Below are 6,342 nucleotides of genomic sequence, written 5' to 3'. Positions count from 1 at the left end.
GAACTAGAACAGAACTAGAACAGAACTAGAACAGAACTAGAACAGAACTAGAACAGAACTAGAACAGAACTAGAACAGAACTAGAACAGAACTTGAACAGAACTAGATTTATAAATTTCCTTTAAATCATTTTTGATAAAATGTGTGTCTTGGAAAGGTTTCTGGTAGGTATAATCATGTCTTTATTAGAAGGTTTTCTATAGAAAATGTTCAACCATAAACAATTTACAATAGGAAGGCATATTTATTAAACAGTTTTTAAAAAGTTGTTTGAACAATATCGTTTTAAGACAATTTTTTACTTTTACTTTTGATATTGGCGAAAACATAATGGCCAAAATCCTTTAGTTAACTTTTATTACTATAACAACACCCTTCTGTACTCATTATATCAAACCCCACTGTATAAATTAAACTAAAAACAAAAAACATTATAAAAAAGCTTATTTTAACAAAATAAACTTTAAAAATTACAAAAATAATATGGCAATATTTGCCACTAAAGTTACTTAACATTTGCGCATGCGTTAATTGACGTTTCATAAAGAAACAAACGAAACAAACAACAAAAAGCAACTTCAACTAAAAGCCACTCAACGAAACCAAAACAAAAGCCGCAACAAGTTTAGCCGCAATGTTTATACGAGTGTTTATTTAACTCACACAGCAAAAGTAAAAAAGCAAATAATAAACAACAAAACAATAAAAAAAGACTTGATAATGAAAATGAAAAGCAGCAAACCAAACCAGTTGAAAGCGAAAGCAAAAGTGCTTTTATAAATTATCAAAGAGTAAAAGAGACCTATAGAGAGTTATATTTATGAAAAGACAAAGAAAGAGAGACAACACAGTGAGAGATGTTTAAGTTTACCCAATTTTATTTTTTGCCTGACATACTAAACTATTTTTTCTTTTGTAGCGCATGCATAAATAAACATACACAACAAAAGAAAGAATATTAAAAACAAAGCAGAAAATTAAACAAAAATTATAAAGAATACTGAAAAAAAGATAATGCAAAAAACAGAAATAAATTCTGTAGAATAAGAAATACAATTTTTTGCTGATAAAAAGCAAAAAAACTAAACATAAAAAACAGGATATAAGATAAAAAAAAGTACAAAAACAAAGTAGTTTTTGTATTTTGTTCTTGTTTTGAGGAATGGGGAATGAAATTCCAAACAAAAAAATTAGCCGCACCCCGTTTTGGGAGACAACACAACAAAAATAAAAGCTAACCTAAAACACATAAACAGACTTTTTAGCAACAACAGCAACAAAATAAATTCAAGAAATGAAATTGAAATTTCCGCTACAGTAACAAGAACAACAAAAAAAAACAAGACAATAATAAAGAAACAAAATACACACAGCTGCTTTAATATGTCTGACAACAAGAAGAAAAAAAGCTTCTTATTTTTCTTGCTGCCATTCTTTTGCTTCTTCTAAGTGTGTTTTCTTGCATCATCCAGAAATTAGAATGACAATCGAGCGTTTTTTTTTTTGTTTCGAAAAAATAAACAAGCGATTTTAACTTGCTAATGCAATTTTTTTGCAACAGACTGTTAGAATAACCTTAGTTTTTAGGCAGTTTTATATAGGATAGGATGTTTTAAAGAAATTTTCTTTAAGGAAGTGTTGTCCTTAAAAGTTATGTATGTTTTTAGAGTGCTTCTATACCCTTCACCTTCGTGAGAAGGGTATATACCTATAAGTTTGTCATTCCGTTTGTATTTAATAATAAAGTATATACATTCCGAGTATATATATATAGTATATATATTCCGAGTCCTTATAGATAGGGGAGTCGATTAAGCTATGTCCGTCTGTCTGTTAAAATCACTTTTTAGAGGTCCCCAGATATCGGCGAGATCATCAATCTTCAATAATTCAGTTAGACATGCTTTCGAGAAGATCGCTGTTTAAAATCTGCAAAATCGGTCTATAAATAACGGAGATATGAGCAAAAATCCGTGACAACCTCTGAAAAATTCATCAAAAAAGTCACATTTTTTTCATGCTTTGTTAAAAAAGCAACAACAACTTTGTATTTTTTTGTATGTTTGGATCCTGTTTTGTTCTCACGAAGGTAAGTGGGTATAACAAGAACAAGAAGATAAAACAGTAATATTTATTTGAGGGGGTAATACAGTTTGACGGTGGTATTACAGTACAACGGTTAATATTTCTTTCTGCTACAGTTTATATTTGTTTGTGTGTATGTTATGTGTGACATGTGTGCTGAGATACAAAATAAAGAAAACAGTTTTTTAAAGTATACTTGGTGAAGGGTATATAAGATTCGGCACAGCCGAATATAGAAATATTACTTGATCTATTCTAGATCTGTTCTGTTCTAGTTTTGTTCTGTTATAACTCTGTTCTAGTTCTGTTCAAGTTCTGTTTTAGATCTATTCTACCTTTTTTCTAGCTAGAACAGTTCTGTTTTAGTTATGTTCTAGTTCTATTCTAGTTCTGTTCTAGATCTGTTCTAGATCTGTTCTAGATCTGTTTTAGTTCTGTTCTAGTCCCGTTCTAGTTCTGTTTTAGATCTGTTCTACCTTTTTTCTAGTACTGTTCTAGTTCTGTTCTAGTTCTGTTCTAGTTCTGTTCTAGTTATGTTCTAGTTCTGTTCTAGTTCTGTTCTAGTTCTAGTTCTGTTCTAGTTCTGTTCTAGTTCTGTTCTAGTTCTGTTCTAGTTCTGTTCTAGTTCTGTTCTGTTCTAGTTCTGTTTGTTCTAGTTCTGTTCTAGTTCTGTTCTAGTTCTGTTCTAGTTCTGTTCTAGTTCTGTTCTAGTTCTGTTCTAGTTCTGTTCTAGTTCTGTTCTAGTTCTGTTCTAGTTCTGTTCTAGTTCTGTTCTAGTTCTGTTCTAGTTCTGTTCTAGTTCTGTTCTAGTTCTGTTCTAGTTCTGTTCTAGTTATGTTCTAGTTCTGTTCTAGTTCTGTTCTAGTTCTGTTCTAGTTCTGTTCTAGTTCTATTCTAGTTCTGTTCTAGTTCTGTTCTAGTTCTGTTCTAGTTCTGTTCTGTTCTGTTCTAGTTCTAATTCTGTTCTTGTTCTGTTCTAGTTCTGTTCTAGTTCTGTTCTAGTTCTGTTCTAGTTCTGTTCTAGTTCTGTTCTAGTTCTGTTCTAGTTCTGTTCTAGTTCTGTTCTAGTGTTCTGTTCTAGTTCTGTTCTAGTTCTGTTCTAGTTCTGTTCTAGTTCTGTTCTAGTTCTGTTCTAGTTCTGTTCTAGTTCTGTTCTAGTTCTGTTCTAGTTCTGTTCTAGTTCTGTTCTAGTTCTGTTCTAGTTCTGTTCTAGTTCTGTTCTAGTTCTGTTCTAGTTCTATTCTAGTTCTGTTCTAGTTCTGTTCTTGTTCTGTTCTAGTTCTGTTCTAGTTCTGTTCTAGTTCTGTTCTAGTTCTGTTCTAGTTCTGTTTTAGTTCTGTTCTAGTTTTCTGTTCTAGTTCTGCTTTAGTTCTGTTTTAGTATTGTTCTAGTTCTCTTTTAGTTCTGTTTTAGTAATGTTTTAGTTATGTTCTAGTTCTGTTCTAGTTCTGTTTTAATTCTATTCTAGTTCTGTTCTAGTTCTGTTATAGTATTTTTCTAGTTCTTGTTCTAGTTTTGTTTTAGTTCTGCTCTCGTTCTAGTTCTGGTTCCGTTATAGTTCAGTTTTAGTTCTGCTATAGTCCACTTTATTTCTGTTCTAGTTATATTATATTTCGGTTCTAGTTCTATTCTAGTTCAGTGTTTGTTCTTTTCTGGTTCTGTTCTAGTTCTATTCTAGTTTTGTTTTAGTTCTGTTCTAGTTCTTTTATAGTTCTGCTCTAATTCTGTTATGGTTCTGTTCTAATTTTTCTATATTTCTGTTCTAGTGTTTGTCCAATTCTAGCTCAGTTCAGTTTCATTTTATGAGACTTGTTTTTGTTACAGAATTTTCTACAAAAAAGTTTTGCTTAATATGACTTTTTAATCTATAGGTAATAGATAGGTACATACTATTCTATTTTGATAATTTCATTTACAATGTTGTGTAAGGTTGAAGAATTTCAATACAAAAGTATGTTAGATCGAACCCACTATCGATATGGAATATAAACTTTTTTTAGACAATTGTTTAAACAAAAATCGTGCTAATAATAATTTTCGACGGAAAATTTTGTTATGATGATGAGAGGCTAATCAAATTCTTATAGAAATAAGTCTTTTATATAAAATCAGCATTGACAACACTGTTTTGCAACTAGAGGTAGTTAGTTGTGTTATTTCTATTTTACACTACACTTTGTTTTATTTTTTTGCTTTTTTTTTTGCAAAAAAACCATTCATCCATCCATTTTGACTAACAGCATAAAATAAAAACTTATGCCATATTGAATAAATAACAGAAAACAACAAAAAAACCTACAATAACAAAAAAAAACACATGCTTTTTGTTTTTACTTGCACTATAAGTAATTCGCTCTAGCACTTCCACTGTCATTGTCATCATTAAGATGATAATGATCATTAACAATCTTAATCTGTTTTGGGCGAGAAAAAAAGTGAACATGAACAAGTATAAAAAACTTTTAATTCAACAAAAACAAAGAATGAGTAAATATATATTAAGTGAGGGGATGTCTAATTGTTGTTGTTGTTTTTATTGTATTTCACAAATGCAATAAAATAGAAGAAGAAAAGTATGATTTAATTTTCTTGGTGAGATTTTTTTTCAAAGCAAATTTTAGTTTCTTTTCATTTCGCACTTTTTTTTAATGTTCTTTGTTGTTCTTTTTACTTCTTTTTTTTGTGCAATTTTTTTCATTTCTTCTACGAATTCCTAGCACAATGGAAAATAATTTATACTATGAGGTTTCTGCTGTTGCTTTTTTTTTATTTAAAAGTAAATTTGCAGATGTTGTTTTTGTGTCTTTTTTTCATTCGTGGGGGTATTTTAGATGCAGAGGTGGGTAGTGGTGGTTGTATGAGGTTTTTAATGTGCTGCTGCTGTTGGCATGTATTCTTGTAGGCTGACAGCCAGCCGGGCCAGTCACAGAAATAGTAGTAGCAAGAGCAAGTCAGTCAATAAGGCAATAAACATCCATACGTTACATGTTGTTTTTGTTGTTCTTTTTTCAGTTGTGCAAACAGCGAAAATGTTCCTTTCATTTATTTAATTCATAGGAGAACTAGTGCTAAATAAAGTTTTATCTTTTGTTACACTGAGTTGTACCATCTTTAAGTGAAGGTGGGTTAGGTGGGCATTGATTTATAGGTAACAGTGTTTTCTTTGTTGAAGGCTACAGTACGTATGCGTAATATGTCTAATTATTAAAGTGTACTTTACAAATATTGTAGTTCTATTCTATTTCTGTTCTAGTTCTGTTCTATTTTGTTCTAGTTCTGTTCTAGTTCTGTACTAGTTCAGTTCTAGTTCTGTTCTAGTTCAGTTCTAGTTCAGTTCTAGTTCAGTTCTAGTTTAGTTCTAGGTTCTGTTCCAGTTCTGTTCTAGATCAGTTCTAGTTCAGGTCTAGTTCTAGTTTAGTTTTAGTTCAGTTCTAGTTCAGTTCTAGGTGAGTTCAGTTCCAGCTGAGTTCTATTTCTGTTCTATTCCAGTTCTATTCCAGTTCTATTTCAGTTCTAGTTCAGTTCTAAGGAGTGAGATCGAAAAATTCTTAACATACATATATGTTTATAAAAAAGAAACCACTAAACTAACAGCTTTATTTTTTTTATTTGATTCAAATTATTATTACAATTTACAAAAAAAATATTTTTATAGTTTTAATCACTAGTGATGAAATTTTTTTCGGAAACCCTTCCATTAACGTTTTTATAGTGCTTTCTGTCACTTTGCTCGAACATGTAGTCCATCTTCGTTTAAAATCTACCACACTTTTGGACACCTTTTTTGAACTCTTCAATTCTCTTTTAACAAGAGCCCAATATCTCTCCACTGGCCTTAGCTCCGGGCAGTTTGGAGGATTTGCCTCTCTTGGTACAAATACCACATTATTGTTCTTGTACCACTCAAGGGCTTGTTTACCATAGTGACAGGATGTCAAGTCAGGCCAAAAATAAGTGGACACATTATGAAGTCTTATGAATGGAAGCAGCCTTTTTTGTAAACATTCCTTGATGTAAATTTCGGTATTTATAGAGCCCGTTGTAACAAATGATTGGCTTCTTTTGCCGCAACTACATATTGCTTGCCATACCAAGAACTTTCTGGGAAATTTTGTCTGCTTTTGAGTCCTAAACTTTTCTTCAACATTTCCTCGAGCATCAGCAACATAAAAATTTTGACCTGGAAGTTGCGAAAAATCTGCCAGAACATACGTTTCGTCATCCATTATGCAGCAAGAATATTTTTTTATAAAACTT

The sequence above is a fragment of the Lucilia cuprina genome, chromosome 5 (genome assembly GCF_022045245.1).
Source record: "Lucilia cuprina isolate Lc7/37 chromosome 5, ASM2204524v1, whole genome shotgun sequence".
Taxonomy (NCBI): Eukaryota; Metazoa; Arthropoda; class Insecta; order Diptera; family Calliphoridae; genus Lucilia; species Lucilia cuprina.
The sequence above is the reverse complement of the archived record's forward strand: the minus strand, read 5'-3'. Positions refer to the sequence as shown.